Source organism: Mobula hypostoma, chromosome X1 (genome assembly GCF_963921235.1).
Source record: "Mobula hypostoma chromosome X1, sMobHyp1.1, whole genome shotgun sequence".
Lineage (NCBI taxonomy): Eukaryota > Metazoa > Chordata > Chondrichthyes > Myliobatiformes > Myliobatidae > Mobula > Mobula hypostoma.
In genome coordinates this window covers 63516702-63534741 of record NC_086128.1, presented here as the reverse complement: position 1 = coordinate 63534741, position 18040 = coordinate 63516702, and positions in this window count along the sequence as shown.

Genomic DNA, 18040 nt, shown 5'->3' with positions numbered 1-18040 from the left:
CTTTACAGGACGGGTGACCCCACCCCCCCCAGCAATTATCAATACTCTTCAGAGATTGTCTGCCTGGCGTCAGTGGTCGCATCACCAGGACCTGTGATCTGCACCGGCTGCTCATATGACCGTCCACCACCTGCTCCCCACGGTTTCATGTGACCCTGATCAGGGGGCTAAGCAGGTGCTACACCTTGCCCAAGGGTGGTCTGCAGGCTAGTGGAGGGAAGGAGTGCATTAGACCTCCTTTAGCAGAGACCGATGCTACAGGCGACTGTGGAGGCCAAGTACTCAGTGGCCAAATTATTAGGTGCACCTAGGGCTGCGGGGTGGAGATACATCTCTACCAAAGGAGGTGTGAGGTGCTCCTTTCCTCCGCTAGCCTGCAGGTCACCCTTGGGCAAGGTGTAGCACCTGCTTAGCCCCCGATCAGGGTCAGGTGAAACCATGGGAGCAGGTGGTGGACGGTCGTACGAGCAGCCGGTGCAGATCACAAGTCCTGGTGACGCGACCACTGACGCCAGGCAGACAATCTCTGAAGAGTATTGATAATGGCTGGGGGGCGGGGGCGGGGGGGGGGGTCACCCCATCTTGTAAAGTCACTGCTCAGAAGAAGGCGATGGCAAACCACTTCTGTAGAAAGATTTGCCAAGAACAATCAGGGTCATGGAAAGACCGTGATCGTTCTGCATCATACGACACGGCAGATAATGATGATGTCACACGACACGGCGCGTAATGATGATGGTGAATGTGCGTGCAGCTCTCTTTACAACCCGATCTACCTGTGATGTCACTTTCAAGGAATTATGGATCTGTATTCCTGAATTCTGCCAAAGGTGCTTTTCAAGTCTATGCTTCGTCATTCTCCTGACGAGGAGTTGCTGCAAAGCTTCTCACATTTTTCAAAGTCAAAGTTTAGAGTAAATTTCTGATTAAAGTACATATACTACCCCGAGGTTCATTTTCTTGCGGGCCTTTACAGGAAGATGAGGAAATACAACAGAATTTATGAAGAAGTACACATAAGGAAGCATTGACATGTAACATAGAAACATAGAAACATAGAAAATAGGTGCAGGAGTAGGCCATTCGGCCCTTCGAGCCTGCACCGCCATTTATTATGATCATGGCTGATCATCCAACTCAGAACCCAGCCTTCCCTCCATACCCCCTGACCCCTGTAGCCACAAGGGCCATATCTAACTTCCTTTTAAACATAGCTAATGAACTGGCCTCAACAGTTTGCTGTGGCAGAGAATTCCACAGATTCACCACTCTCTGTGTGAAGAAGTTTTTCCTAACCTCGGTCCTAAAAGGCTTCCCCTCTATCCTCAAACTGTGACCCCTCGTTCTAGACCTCCCCAACATCGGGAACAATCTTCCTGCATCTAGCCTGTCCAATCCCTTTAGGATCTTATACGTTTCAATCAGATCCCCCCTCAATCTTCTAAATTCCAACGAGTACAAGCCCAGTTCATCCAGTCTTTCTTCATATGAAAGACCTGCCATCCCAGGAATCAATCTGGTGAACCTTCTTTGTACTCCCTCTATGGCAAAGATGTCTTTCCTCAGATTAGGGGACCAAAACTGCACACAATACTCCAGGTGTGGTCTCACCAAGGCCTTGTACAACTGCAGTAGTACCTCCCTGCTCCTGTACTCGAATCCTCTCGCTATAAATGCCAGCATACCGTTCGCCTTTTTCACCGCCTGCTGTACCTGCATGCCCACTTTCAATGACTGGTGTATAATGACACCCAGGTCTCGTTGCACCTCCCCTTTTCCTAATCGGCCACCATTCAGATAATAATCTGTTTTCCTATTTTTGCCACCAAAGTGGATAACTTCACATTTATCCACATTAAATTGCATCTGCCATGAGTTTGCCCACTCACCCAACCTATCCAAGTCACCCTGCATCCTCTTAGCATCCTCCTCACTGCTAACACTGCCACCCAGCTTCGTGTCATCCGCAAACTTGGAGATGCTGCATTTAATTCCCTCATCCAAGTCATTAATATATATTGTAAACAACTGGGGTCCCAGCACTGAGCCTTGCGGTACCCCACTAGTCACCGCACAAAGAAGACAAAGTTTGCAAAAGTTACAGGCGAACATAAGTTGTAGGGCCCTTGAAAGCTTGTGGAATCATTCAGTGTGGAGGCGAGTGAAGTTATCCACCCCGGTTCAGGAGCCTGATAATAACTGTTCCTGAACTTTGTAGTGTGGGACCTAAGGTTCTGAAAGATGAAAGTTTTGGAACAAACATCTTAACACCTCCCCTTTTTTCAAGATGACCCCAAAACCATTGCTACAAACCTAAAAAAAATCAACTACATCCGTGAATGCCTGCAGGAAAATAAATCCCAGTAAAACCATTGTCCGGACCTATATTTTAAATTTAATCTACAGTCCATATTCAGGTCTAAAGATTGGTGGCTGAAGTTATATGTCGACATATACATACTTTGATGATAAATTTACACTGCATTTTGAATTTTGAACTAAATCTGAGCCATGACCTCAACCCGTTGTGTTCTGTGTTGTTCCACCAAGCGTTAAGTTGCGTGCGGCCCTCAGCACATGCTTGGGTGTGTTGGTCGCTGATGCATTTCACGAGATGTACACATAATAAATAAATCTGAATCTTGAACCGTGAAAGGTAACATGTGGAATGAATGGAAGATAAGAGTACAGCAACGTGCCCCGCCAAACTTGTCCATGAATGGTTGGTATTATAGAACCAAGGCTTTGCAACACATACTTTCAGTGGCCATCTTATGAGGTACACCTGCATACCTGCTCATTAATAAGAACATAAGAAACAGGAGCAGGAATCGGTCATCTGGCCCGTCGAGCCTGCCCCGCCATTTAATAAGATCATGGCTGATCTGACCATGGACTCATCTCCACCCACGTGCTTTTCCCCCATAATCCGTAATTCCCCTTCTAGGCAAAAATCTATTCAACCTTATCTTAAATATATTTACTGAGGTAGCTTCCACTGCTTCATTGGGCAGAGAATTCCACAGATTCACCACTCTCTGGGAAAAGTATTTCCTCCTCATCTCCATCCTAAATCTACTCCCCTGAACCTTGAGGCTGTGTCCTCTAGTTCTAGTCTCACCTACCAGTGGAAACAACTTTCCTGCCTCTATCTTATCTATCCCTTTCATAATTTTATAGGTTTCTGTAAGATCTCCTCTCATTCTTCTGAATTCTGGCAATTATAGTCCCTGGCAACTCACTCTCTCCTCATAGTCTAACCCCCTCATCTGTGAAATCAACCTGGTGAACCTCTTCTGCACTGCCTCCAAAGCCAGTATATCCTTCCTCAAGTATGGAGACCAGAACTGCACACAGTACTCCAGGTGCGGCCTCACCAGTACCCTGTATAGTTGCAGCATAACCTCCCTGCTTTTAAATTCAGTCCCTCTAGCAGTGAAGGTCAGCATTCCATTTGCCTTTTTGATAGCCTGTGGCACCTACAAACCAACCCTTCGTGATAGGGTACAGAGAAGATTCACTAGAATGATTCCGGGAATGAGAGGGTTAACATATGAACAAAGTTTGTCTGCTCTTAGACTGTATTCCTTGGCGTTTAGAAGAATGAGGGGAGACCTCACAGAAACATTTCGAATGTTGAAAGGCATGGACAGAGTGGATGTGGCAAAGTTGTTTCCCATGATGGGGGAGTCTAGTACGAGAGGGCATGACTTAAGGATTGAAGGGCGCCCATTCAGAACAGAAATGTGAAGAAATTTTGTTTGTCAGATGGTGGTGAATCTATGGAATTTGTTGGCACGGGCAGCAGTGGAGGCCAAGTCATTGGGTGCATTTAAGGCAGAGATTGATAGGTACCTGAGTAGCCAGGGCATCAAAGGTTATGGTGAGAAGGTGGGGCAGTGGGACTAAATAGGAGAAAATGGATCAGCTCATGATAAAATGGTGGAGCAGACTCGATGGGCTGAATGGCCGACTTCTGCTCCTTTAGCTTATGGTCTTATGATTCATGCACAAGCGCTCCCAAGTCTCTCTGCACAGCAGCGTGCTGCAATCTCTTACTATTTAAATAATAATAATCTGATCTTCCATTTTCCCTTCCAGAGAACAAATATCTAATCAGCCAATCATGTGGCAGCAACTCAATGCCTAAAAGCTTGCAGACGTGGTCAAGAGGTTCGGTTGTTGTTTAGACCAGACATCAGAATGGGGGAAGAGATGTGACCTGAGTGACTTTGACTGTGGAATGATTGTTGATGCCAGATGGGGTAGTTTGAGTATCTCAGAAACTGCTGATCTGCTGGGATTTTCACGCACAACAGTCTCTAGAGTTTACAGAGAATGGTGCAAGAAATATTTTCAAAAATCCAACGAGCAGCAGTTCTGTGAGTGTAAACATCTTGTTAATGAGAGAAGTTCGAGGAAATTGACTGGACTGGTTCAAGCTGACAGAAAGACGTGTCAGTAACTTAAATAACCATGTGCTACTGTCGTAACATGAACAAAGTGAGAGAGGTAGCTGGGAGCTATAGAGGAACTTTTTTTTCAACAAAATGAGATGCAGCAGGCATCATATTGAGACCGTTTTAGAGGAAAAAACCTCCTCAACCCAAGACTGCATGACATTTTATATGCTAGAGAACAAAGGACAATTTACAATGTATCTACAATGCTTTCTTTGGATTACATACAACTTGCACAACTTTTTCTTTGCACCCACACTACAGACAGGCAAATGAATTTAAATCAGCATTGCCTGGTCTGTCCAACTAACTGTGGTTCACAGCTCTTAGGAACCCCTAGTCCAGAGCTGCATTTCAAATCTCATCTACACCCCCTATTCAGATCTGAAGGTCAGCAGCTGAAGTTAGCAGAGCTGCATTTCAAATTTAATCTACAGTCCCTATTCAGATCTGAAGGTCGGCGGCTGAAGTTACCAGAGCTGCATTTCAAATTTAACCTACAGTCCCTATTCAGATCTGAAAGTCAGAGGCTGAAGTTACCAGAGCTGCATTTTAAATTTAATCTACAGCTCCTATTCAGATCTGAAGGTCGGCGGCTGAAGTTACCAGAGCTGCATTTCAAATTTAACCTACAGTCCCTATTCAGATCTGAAAGTCAGAGGCTGAAGTTACCAGAGCTGCATTTTAAATTTAATCTACAGCTCCTATTCAGATCTGAAGGTCGGCGGCTGAAGTTAGCAGAACTGCATTTCAAATTTAACCTACACTCCATATTCAGATCTGAAGGTCGGTGGTTGAAGTTAGCTTCTGAAGTTCATGTATGGCGCTAACATCACAACAGTGGTGCGCGGCAGTCAACGCACAACACGTTGAACCTTGGAGTGGATGGGCTACAGCAGCAGAAGACCATGAACATACATTCAGTCGCCACTTCGTTAGGAACAGGAGGAATTGAAAAGCGTGTCCGGTGAGTGTATAATCCCAATGCACATGCTTGGGTGCTAAGACCATGGAGGTCTGCTCTTCCTTTATTCTACACCTCTGCACTGGACTCATTGCTTCACGTCCCATGGCCACCTTACATTACCGGCTCAACTAACTCAGAATCGGAATCACGTTTAATATCACCGGTGTTTGTCTTGAAATTTATTAACTTTGCAGTACCAGTACATTGCAATAGATGACAATAGAGAGAAAAAATTGTGAATTACAGTAAGTATATATATTTATATTAAATACTTAAATTAAGTAAGTAGTGCAAAGACAGAAATTAAAAAAAAAGTAGTGAGGTAGTGTTCGTGGGTTCAATGTCCATTCAGAAATCGGACGGCAGAGGGGAAGAAGCTGTTCCTGAATCGTTGAGTGTGTGTCTTCAGGCTCCTGTACCTCCTCCCTGATGGCGGAGGGGAAGAAGCTGTTCCTGAATCACTGAGTGTGTGTCTTCAGGCTCCTGTACCTCCTCCCTGATGGCAGAGGGGAAGAAGCTGTTCCTGAATCGTTGAGTGTGTGTCTTCAGGCTCCTGTACCTCCTCCCTGATGGTAGCAATGAGAAGGGGGCACGTCCCGGGTGATGGGGGTCCTTAATGATGGACACCGCCTTTCTGAGACACCGCTCCTGGAAGACGTCTTGGAGACTACGGGGGCCAGTGCCCGTGTCTGAGCTGACTAAGTTTACAACCCTCTGCAGCTTACTTCGACCCCGTGCGGTAGCCAGACCCTGCCCCCATTACCGGACAGGTGACGCAGCCAGTCAGAATGCCCTCCACGTTTGCTCCAAATCCCCTCGGCCCCCCTCGCGAAGCAAGGCAGCCTCGCACAAGGAGAAAGCCCGGGTCAGGCCTCGGTGAGAAGGCTGTAGCTGAGGACTGTCAAGAAAGGACAAAGCTTTGGAAGGTAAGTTCCTTCCTCTGGCCTGAAGGACTTACCTCAGTGACAAATTGCAGAATCAGCCAGTCACAGCTCAGCGGTGACATTTCTAATCATTGAACGGAGGCCAAAGAACAAATTCTATATATATCACAAGAAGAGAGAAAAAAGGGCACAGACAGTCAGCTCAGCGGGGAATAGACAGGCCTGTGACTTTTACAGGTCAGGGAGATGAAAATAAATAGGAAAAGCGAGACGCTGGTTTCAGCAAGGGCACCTACTGGTCACTCTCACTCCCAGACTATTAGTCGTCCTATAACTCAGCCCCCCCCGGGGTCTGCCTCTCAATAAGCGAAAGCCGATCCCACCTCCGCTCGGGGCTGGGCTTCCAGCAAGCCACGTGCTTGCCGGGAGGCGAGTCAGCAGATACACTTACACTTCTCCCAGCAACCGATACGCCCGGAGGTGCCCTTGAGGTTCCAGCTGCGCCAACCTGCTCGGCGACTGGGCCGAAGTTCAGGGAGGCGGTGGGAGGGGGGTGGGTAAGCTGAAGGGGCCCTCCCCCCCCATTGACACCAAGCCCCCTTGGGTCGACCGGTACCGCAGGCGCCAATAACCAGCCAAGCAGTGGAGACCAGAAGATTTCTTTCGGGTGTTAAAGTTGAAAGGCGGCGTTTGCGTCAGAAAATTAAGTGAGGTTTGCGCTGGGGGCAGCCCGCAAGGGGTCGCCACTCATCCAGTTTACCTTGCCAACCCTAAACCGTACAATACTGCGCGGAAGTCTTAGGCACCTATACACAGCTGGGAAGCCCAGGACATTTGTGCACACGGTACTGTAGTCAGTTTAGGTATTGCTCTGTACTGCTGCCGTAGAAAAAACCCAACAAGTTTCACGACATACGTGAGTGAAGATAAACCTGATTCTGATCTGGGTCTCTATTGTGAACTGAGATTGGGAAGGGGGGGCAGGGAGAGGGGAATCATGGTTGGGGAAAGGGGGAGGGAGAGGGGAATCATGGTTGGGGAAAGGGGGAGGGAGAGGGGAATCATGGTGTGGAAAAGGGGAAGGGAGAGGGGAATCATGGTTGTGGAAAGGGGAAGGGAGAGGGGGATCATGGTTGGGGAAAAGGGGAAGGGAGAGGGGGATCATGGTTGGGGAAGAGGGGAGGGAGAGGGGAATCATGGTTGGGAAAAGGGGAGGGAGAGGGGAATCATGGTTGGGAAAAGGGGAAGGGAGAGGGGGATCATGGTTGGGAAGAGGGGGAGGGAGAGGGGAATCATGGTTGGGGAAAGGGGAAGGGAGAGGGGAATCATGGTTGGGAAAAGGGGGAGGGAGAGGGGAATCATGGTGGTGAAAAGGGGAGGGAGAGGGGAATCATGGTGTGGAAAAGGGGAAGGGAAAGGGGGAATCATTGTTGGGAAAAGGGGGAGGGAGAGGGGAATCATGGTTGGGAAAAGGGGGAGGGAGAGGGGAATCATGGTTGGGAAAAGGGGAAGGGAGAGGGGAATCATGGTTGGGAAAAGGGGGAGGGAGAGGGGAATCATGGTTGGGAAAAGGGGGAGGGAGAGGGGAGGGAGCAGGAAGCACCTGAGAGACATTCTGTAATGATCAATAAACCGATTATTTGGAATCAAATGACCGTGCCTGGCATCTCAGGGATGAGTGTGTCTGCATCTCCCACCCCTGACACTCCTTCTTCGCCACCCCTCCCTTGGTGCTCTGCCCTCGCCACTCCTGCCAGATTTACAAACTCGCTCTCCGCCGCTCCACGGACTCTGCTAAAGTCTTACCCTAGCCATATATGTGTGTGCCCAAGACTTTTGCGCAGTACTGTCGTCTTTGGAATGTGGGAGGAAACCAGAGCACCCGGAGGAAACCCACGCAGTCATGGGGGGTGTGGAGGGGGGGAGAACATGCAGACAGTGGTGGGAGTTGAACCCCGATCGGTGACCGCTGTGTTACTGTGCAAAATATGTCCAGTGTGTTTCACAGCGATGGGGCAAGCAATACTTCAGCCCCAAGGCACAAAAGGAAGAACAAGAACAAATGACCAAGCTCTTGGACAAGGAAGCAAGCTTGAAGGATCATTCCAGAGATGGGAGGATGGGGAAAGGTTGAGGGGAGATCTCCAGAGCTCGTGGTTACTGCCAGTGGAGTGCAGGAATACATGGAAGCATGAGAGGAGAGTGTTGAAAGACACACTGAGACAGTGACGAACCAAGGAAAAGCTCAAAGGAATAGCTACACATCCCCCCACTGGGCACATGAGTCCCGATGAGGGGTCTTGGCCCGAAATGTCGACTGTCTATTCACTTCCATTGATGCTGCCTGGCCTGCAGAGTTCCTCCAGCATTTTGAGTGTGTTGCTCCGGACATTCTGTAGTGATCAGTAAACCAATTGTTTGGAATCAAATGACCTTGCCTGGTGTCTCAGGGGTGGGTGTGTCTCTCACGTTCGAGGCCTAGTGTAGACCTTCTCACGTCTGAGGCCTAGTGTAGACCTTCTCATGTCTGAGGCCTAGTGTAGACCTTCTCACGTTTGAGGCCTCGTGTAGACCTTCTCGCGTTCGAGGCCTAGTGTAGACCTTCTCACGTTCGAGGCCTCGTGTAGACCTTCTCAAGTCCAAGGCCTAGTGTAGACCTTCTCACATTCAAGGCCTAGTGTAGACCTCCTCACATTTGAGGCCTAGTGTAGACCTTCTCACATTCGAGGCCTAGTGTAGACCTCCTCACATTCAAGGCCTAGTGTAGACCTCCTCACATTTGAGGCCTAGTGTAGACCTCCTCACATTTGAGGCCTAGTGTAGACCTTCTCATGTTCGAGGCCCCCTTATCAGTGAGCCTGGATTTGGAGGCCTAGTGTTGGTGAGAATCATGGCGGCGGGGGGGGGAGTCGTTGCTGAGCAGGACGTTGGGAAGCGGAGTATTGGCCGGGATATGTGGGGGTCAGGCTTGGGCAGAATGTCATCTGCCAGACTTGTTCCCCAATGTTGCCGCTGTGATCCCACTTCTGGACGGGCTTGGTAGCCGTGAGCTCGTTTGGGATGCCCCGGGGAGACAAGTGGGGTAGCAAAACCTGATTCTTCGCCTGCACTAATCTCAGCAAAGGAAGTGAAGAGGCTGAGGATGGATTCATTGTCCATTCAAAGCCCAGGGAACCTGGGGCTGGCCGTCATCTATCAGAGCACTGCGTACAAACGTTTGGGATGTTATGTTGAAGTTGCTGAGGCCAAATTCGGAGTTATGGTGTGCATTTCCGGTCACATATCCACAGGAAAGATATGAAGCAGATTGGAAGATTACAGAGGAAATTTTACAAGGATGTTGCCGGGACTCGTAGGGAGATGTTGAATAGTTTCAGACACCATTTCTCTGATCGTAGGAGAATGAGGTGAGATTTGATAGAGGAAAGCAAAATTGGAGTGGTGGGGTGGGGATACGTCTCTACGAAAGGAGGTGTGAGGTGCTCCTTCCCTCCGCTAGCCTGCAGGTCACCCTTGGGCAAGGTGTAGCACCTGCTTAGCCCCCCGATCAGGGTCGGGTGAAACCGTGGGATCAGGTGGTGGACGGTCGTACGAGCAGCCGGTGCAGATCACAAGTCCTGGTGATGTGACCACTGACACCAGGCAGACAATCTCTGAAGAATATTGATAATGCCTGTGGGGTGGGGGGGGGGGTCACCCGTCTTGTAAAGTCACTGCCCAGACGAAGGCGATGGCAAACCACTTCTGCAGAAAAATTTGCCAAGGACAATCATGGTCTTGGAAAGACCGTGATCACCCACGTCATAGTGACACGTCACACATTAACGAATGATACAAAATAATGAGGTGCATAGATCGGGCAAATACGAGCATCTTCCTCTGAGGTCGGGGGTTCAGGGTGAAAGGTGAAATGTTTCGGGGGAACCTCTTCATGCAGGAGATGGCGAGAGTGTGGAATGAAAGTGGTGGATGTGGGCTTAATGGCAATATTTAGGAGAAATTTGGATCAGTGCGTGGATGCGAGGGTAATGGAGGGCAATGGTCTGGGAGGGGATCGATGGGACTAGTCAGAATGACAGTTCAGCACAGACTAGATGGACCGAAGGGACTGATTCAGTGCTAAAACTATGACTCTATGGCTCACATCTTTCCTGTTGTGCCGTAGACATTTCACCCAGCAGCTCCAGCCTGTTTGTGTTGAAGATAAGGGGAGATGTGGAATGTGTGCTGTCCAATTAGCGGGAGGTTTTCCTCGGCGAGGGACAATAAGGTTCCTTTGGTGTTTGGTTCAGCAGGGGATGGAGGGAGAAGGCGCTGAGGTGAACCGGTCATAGCGTACCACCCGGTGGGGAGACCCATCAGTTCGAGACGGATTGCGAGCGACGTTCGGAAGGCGGTGTGGGCGTTAACGCCGACCGAGGGCCCAGCCCACCAGTGACGGAGGAGTTCAACTTGTGCGCATTTGACTGTTTGATCAGAATGGGCCCTTTTCTCTTTGTTACTCTTTACTAACCCTTCAGTTAAGATTCATGAATATAATTCCTTTAATCGTATGTGGTTTACTGTCTGGTATTTCTCGGCGCTGATTCGTGACAGGGTAGCGAATCACACGGCGTGCGCACAAACCGGGGTTTGGGGAGGGATCGAGCCGTCTCAACCTCACGCGTTTGGCGGGGCTTGAGAGTGTCTTCCCTGGACTTACGCGGCCGAGGAAACCAGGGGGTTTCAACTCTGTCTACCATCCAGACGGATTTAATGAGGGATAATGGGAAAATGAAGTTGGCAGCTATGTTCATTAAAAACATTGGTAGCAGTGCAGGAGCCACGATCACACATCGACCATCACTGATTATCCTTTCAACGGAGGCTTTTCCGTCTGAGGTGGACAGGTGCCAACAGGGGCTGCCATTTTGAATTATCCCAGCACTGAGCGGCCATGTTGGGGTCACGGGAGTCGTCAGCGTTGCCGGGGCGCGAAGGCCCAGTGCAACGCGCACAAAAGGCCGGAGGAACCCGGCAGGTGGGGCGGCGCCTACGGAGGTGACCTTTCAGGCCGACAGCCCCACTCCCCGACTTCATCGAGCGCTGATGGCCCACGGAGTCGTGTTCACGGCTTGGGGGGGGGGGGTTGGAGTTCAGGGTTCAACCCTGGCATCCGCTGGAAGGAGTTTGCCCGATCCTCCCCATGGAAAGCGTGGGTTTCCTCCAGGTGCTCCAAAGACGTGCAAAGACGTGCCGGTTAGTACTTTGGTCGGTAAGTTCTCCCACCCTTCGGCAAGGATTAATTCCGGCTCGAAGGGCCAGAAGGGCCTATTCCGCACTCTATCTCAAAATAACTAAAACAAAGAAGTAGCAATCACAAACAAGAGATGTGTCGGATGCCACACAGTGTCGGGAAGCGTATGGTCACACAGATTGGTAGTAGGTACAAAACAGTGTAGACTATTTTCTAAATGGAGAGCAAATTCAAAAATCTGAGGTGCAAAGAGGCTTGGGAGTCCCCGTGCAGGACTCCTTAAGGGTTAACATGCAGGTTGAGCTGGTGGTGAGGAAGGCAAAGGCCATGTTGGCGTTCATTTCAAGAGGACCTCGATGTAAAAGCAAGGATGTAATGTTGAGGGTTTATAAGGCACTGGTGAGGCCTCACTTGGGGTACTGTGAGCAGGTTTGGGCCCCTTATCCAGGAAAGGGTGTGCTGATATCGGAGAGGGTTCAAAGGAGGTTCACGAAAATGATTCCAGGATTGAAAGGTTTATCACACAAGACCATAAGACGTAGGAGCAGAATTAATCCATCTGGCCCATCGAGTCTGCCCCGCCATTCAGTCCTGGCTGATCCTTTCTTCTCCTCCTCAGCCCCACTCCCTGGCCTCCTCCCCGTAACCCTTGATGCCCCGTCCAATTAAGAATCAATCAAGCTCTGCCTTAAATACACCCAATGACCTGGCCACCGCAGCTGCCTGTGGTAATAAATTCCACAAATTCACCACCCTCTGGCAAAAGAAATTTCTCCGCGTCTCTGTTTTAAATGGACGCCCCTCTATCCTAAGGCTGTGCCCTCTTGTCCTAGACTCCCCCACCATGGGAAACATCCTTTCCACATCTGCTCTGTCTAGGCCTTTCGACATTCGAAAGGTTTCAATGAGATCCCCTCCTCATCCTTCTGAATTCCAGCGAGTACAGACCCAGAGCCATCAAACGTTCCTCGTATGATAACCCTTTCATTCCCGGAATCATCCTTGTGAACCTCCTCTGGACCCTCACCAATGCCAGCACATATTTTCATAGGTGAGGAGCCGAAAACTGTTCACAACACTCAAGGTGAGGCCTCGCCGGCGCCTTACAAAGCCTCAGCTTTATGAGAAGCATTTGAAGGCTCTGACCCTGTCCTCACTGGAATTCTGAAGGATGAGGACTGACCTCTTTGAAACCCATCAAATGTTGAAAGGCCTCGATAGAATGGATGTGGACAGGATGTTTCCCGTGGTGGGGGAGTCTAGGACCAGAGGGCACAGCCTCAGATTAGAGGAATGTCATTTTAGAACGGAGACGAGGAAGAATTTATTTAGCCAGAGGGTGGTGAATCTGTGGAATTCGTTGCCACAAGCGGCTGTGGAGGCCAAGTCATTGGTTATATTTTAGGCAGAGGTTGATAGATTCGTGATTAGTCAGGGCGTGAAGGGATATGGGGAGGAGGCAGGAGATTGGGGGCTGAGAGGGAAAATGGATCAGCCATGATTGAATGGCCGAGCAGACTCGATGGGCCAAATGGCCTAATTCTGCTCCTGTACCTTGTGGTCTTTTGGTGTTGCCTGGAGCCTCCTCCTTGACCTTACCGCCATAGGTGACCCTAACAGGAGCCAAGCGCCTGATGGCGTCGCTATCGGGGTCTCAGGCCTTTCCCACGTGACAAGGTGACGATCCTTGGAGAAGACCATTAATATCACCATCATTATGCATTGTGTCGTATGACATCATCACTACGCGCTGCCCCACATGACCTGGGCGATCGTCGTCTCCATGACGACGATGGCTCTTGGCAAGGTTTTTCTGCAGAAGTGGTTTGCCATCGCCATTGATACGGCGTGTGATGTTAATAGACTGGGAACAGACAGACGAGAGAGCAGCTGTACAGATCTAGTTCCTCCACTCAACGGTTCATGGGTCGATGTCTGTCTTGGAAGAGCAGCTTGACCTAAACGTGCGCTAAACACCTGTGACTTTATCGGTGGAAGCATGGTACTTGAACGTCCTAATTGTGCGATCTTTCATAGATAATCTTTTGTTTATTATCCCAAGGATTTATTGAGTATGCCCGCAAGGAAATGAAGCTCAGGGTTGGATATGGTGTCTTAGGCACGTATATATCGCTAGGGTGCCTAAAGACTTTTGCACACAGCACTGTGTTTGTCAATGTGGAGCGGAGAGCCAGTTTGTAAATATGGCAGGAGCAAAGGATGTTGGGAGTGGCGAGGGTGGGGCGCCGCGGGAGGGGTGTGGGGACAGGTGGCAGAGAAGGAGTGTCAGGGGTGAGGGGTGCAGACACACCCAGCCCTGAGACACCAGGCAAGGTGATCTGATTCCAAACAATCGGTTTATGGATCATTTACAGAATGTCCTTCTGGTGTTTCCCACTCCCTCTCCTCTCCCTTCCCCTTTTCCCAACAATGATTCTCCTCTCCCTCCTCCTTTTCCCAACCATGATTCCCCCTTTCCCTTCCCCTTTTCCCAACCATGATTCCCCTCTCCCTGTCCCCCCTTCCCACTCTCAGTCCACAATAGAGACCCGTATCAGAATCAGGTTTATCGTCACTCACATGTGTCATCAAATTTGGTTTTTTTTGAGGCAACAGTACAGTGCAATACATAAAATTACTAGAGTGCTGTGCAAAACTCTTAGGCTCCCTAGGTTTATATATATACAAATAAAGCTAGATAGAAACATAGAAACTACAGCACAATACAGGCCCTTCGACAATGCTGTGCTGAACATGTCCTTACCTTAGAAATGACCTAGGGTTACTTACCTATATCTATTTATATCAATCTCTCTTATGTGTGCGCGCGTGTGTGTGTGTGTGTGCGTGTGTACCTAAGTCTTTTGCACACTACTGTAGAAAATCAGGAAACCCTCTTCCGGGGGCTTCTCAAGCCAAACCCAAAGGTCTGCAATGGATTACTTGCAGATTGAAGGTCAGAGAGATTTTGACTCCTTCACTTTGTGCTGGTAGTTATAACTAAACACGTAAACACACACACGCACACACAGACACACACTCACACACGCACAGACACGCACACACTTACACACACAAACACACACACACACACACACACACACAGACACATGCTCACACAAACACACACACATACACACACACACAGACACACACACACGTACACACAGACACACACACATACACACAGACACGTATACACACACACACACACAGATATGCACACAATCACACAAAAACACACACACACACGTACACACACACACATAGACACAGACATACGTACACACAGACACACACGTACACACACACACACAGACACGTACACACAGACACACACACACACACACACACATACACAGACACACACACACGTACACACACAAACACACACACACACACACACACAGACACATGCTCACACAAACACACACACATACACACACACACAGACACACACACACGTACACACAGACACACACACAGACACACAGACACGTATACACACACACACACACAGATATGCACACAATCACACAAAAACACACACACACACGTACACACACACACATAGACACAGACATACGTACACACAGACACACACGTACACACACACACACAGACACGTACACACAGACACACACACACACACACACATACACAGACACACACACACGTACACACACACACACACACACACAGACACACACACACACACGTACACACACACACACACAAACACAGACACACATGTACACACACACACACACACAGACACACACACACACACACACACACACACACACACACACACACACACACACACACACACACACACGTACACACACACACACACACACACACACACGTCACATCGCTCGATGCCTTCACATCATCACGGAAGATTACTCCCGGCAAGTCTGTAGCCTTCATCAGTGTTGAGCTGATTCTCATCAGCTGCATATATCACTGGTCCCAAAGGGGCATAGTTTTCCCTTTTACTGGCATCCTCTCTCGGGAGTACAATAATACTGACCTAGATTTATAGACACTGAGTGAAGGCAGACTCCAGCATTATGTTTCAGTCAATTCTTACCATCTGAAATTTCCTACAGCGAATTCCGGTTAATAGGGACAGTAATGACAGTAAAGCTATCTATCCAGTTTGCTGACAAAATCGCTGCTGTTGGCCAAATCAAAGGAGGTGGTGAGTCAGCCAAAAAGAGGAAGACTGGAAACTTGGTTGAGTGGTGCTACAACAATGACCTCTCACTCAATGTCAGCCAGACCGAGGAGCAGGTTATTGTCTTCAGGAGGAAATCAGAGGTCCCCGAGCCAGTCCTTGTCGGATGATCACAGGTGGACGGGGTCAGCAACTTTAAATTCCTCTGTGTTACTATTTCGGAGGATCTGGCGTGGACCCAGCATGTGAGTGCAATGACGAAGGAAGCACAGCAGTCTCCTCAGGAGTTTGCGGAGATTTGAAATGACATCTAAAACTTCGACAAACTTCTACAGACGTGTGGTGGAGAGTATATTGACTGGCTGCATCACAGCCTGGTATGGGAAACAACAATGCCCTTGAACAGAAAACCCTACAGAAAGTAGTGGATATGGCCCAGTCCATCACCGGTAAAGCCCTCCCCACCATCGAGCACATCTACATGGACTACTGTCACAGGAAATCAGCGTCCGTCATCAGAGACCCCCATCACCCAGGACATACTCGCTTCTCGCTGCTGCCATCAGGAAGAAGGTGCAGGAGCCTCAGGTCCCACACCATCAGATTCAGGAACAGTTATTACCCCTCAACCATCAGGGAGGAGGTACAGGAGCCTCAGGTCCCACACCATCAGATTCAGGAACAGTTATTACCCCTCAGCCATCAGGAAGGAGGTACAGGAGCCTCAGGTCCCACACCATCAGATTCAGGAACAGTTATTACCCCTCAACCATCAGGAAGGAGGTACAGGAGCCTCAGGTCCCACACCATCAGATTCAGGAACAGTTATTACCCCTCAGCCATCAGGGAGGAGGTACAGGAGCCTCAGGACCCACACCACCAGGTTCAGGAACAGTTATTACCCCTCAACCATCAGGAAGGAGGTACAAGAGCCTCAGGACCCACACCACCAGGTTCAGGAACAGTTATCACCCCTCAACCATCAGGAAGGAGGTACAGGAGCCTCAGGACCCACACCACCAGGTTCAGGGACAGTTATTACCCCTCAACCATCAGGAAGGAGGTACAGGAGCCTCAGGACCCATACCACCAGGTTCAGGGACAGTTATTACCCCTCAACCATCAGGAAGGAGGTACAGGAGCCTCAGGACACACACCACCAGGTTCAGGGACAGTTATTACCCCTCAACCATCAGGAAGGAGGTACAGGAGCCTCAGGACCCATACCACCAGGTTCAGGGACAGTTATTACCCCTCAACCATCAGGAAGGAGGTACAGGAGCCTCAGGACCCATACCACCAGGTTCAGGGACAGTTATAACCCCTCAATCATCAGGCTCTTGAACCAGAGGGGATAACTTCACTCAACTTCACTCGCCCCATCACTGAACTGTTCCCACAACCCATGGATTCACTTTCAAGGACTCTTCATCTCATGCTCTCGATACTTATTGCTTATTTATTTATTATTATTATTTCTTTCTTTTTGCATTTGCCAAGTTTGTTATCCTCTGCACTCGTGTTGAAGGCCCAAGTCGATGCGGCCTTTCGATGATTCTGTTATGATCTATTAATACGCCCACAAGAAAAATGAACCTTATAGTGACTTACATGTACTTTGATAATAAATTTACTTTGAACTTTGAATATCAATACCAGTGTGTTTTAGTCCAATTAAGTGTCTGCCCCAAGTAACCAATGGCCTGATTGACTGCAATCCTCTGGGTCTGAGGTAGGATGGCTGTATGGAACGCCCTGGTGGGGGTCAGCAGTGGGGGTTGGATGGTTGAGACAATATACATTAGGAATATTTAAGACACACAATCTGCTGGAGGGTCTCAAGGTCACAGGGTCTTTGACCTAAAACACAGAACTTAATGTTGGTCCGACACTTTCTCCTGCTCCAGCATCGGTCTAACCCTTCCCTCGCAGATACAGTACTGTGCAAAACTCTTAAGCACGTAGATATAGCGAGGGAGCTTAAGACTTTTAGCACACAGTACTGTCGTAATTTTACGTATCGCACTGTACTACTGCCAGAAAAAACAAAATCAAATTTCATGACATGTGTGGGTGATGATAAACCTGATTCTGGTCTGGTTCTCTGATGAGGGCTGAGAGTGGTGGTGGGGGGGGTGGTCGGGGAGAGGGGAATCATGGTTGGGAAAAGGGGGAGGGAGAGGGGAATCATGGTTGGGGAAAGGGGGAGGGAGAGGGGAATCATGGTTGGGAAAAGGGGGAGGGAGAGGGGGAATCATGGTTGGGAAAAGGGGAGGGAGAGGGGAATCGGTTGGGAAAAGGGGAAGGGAG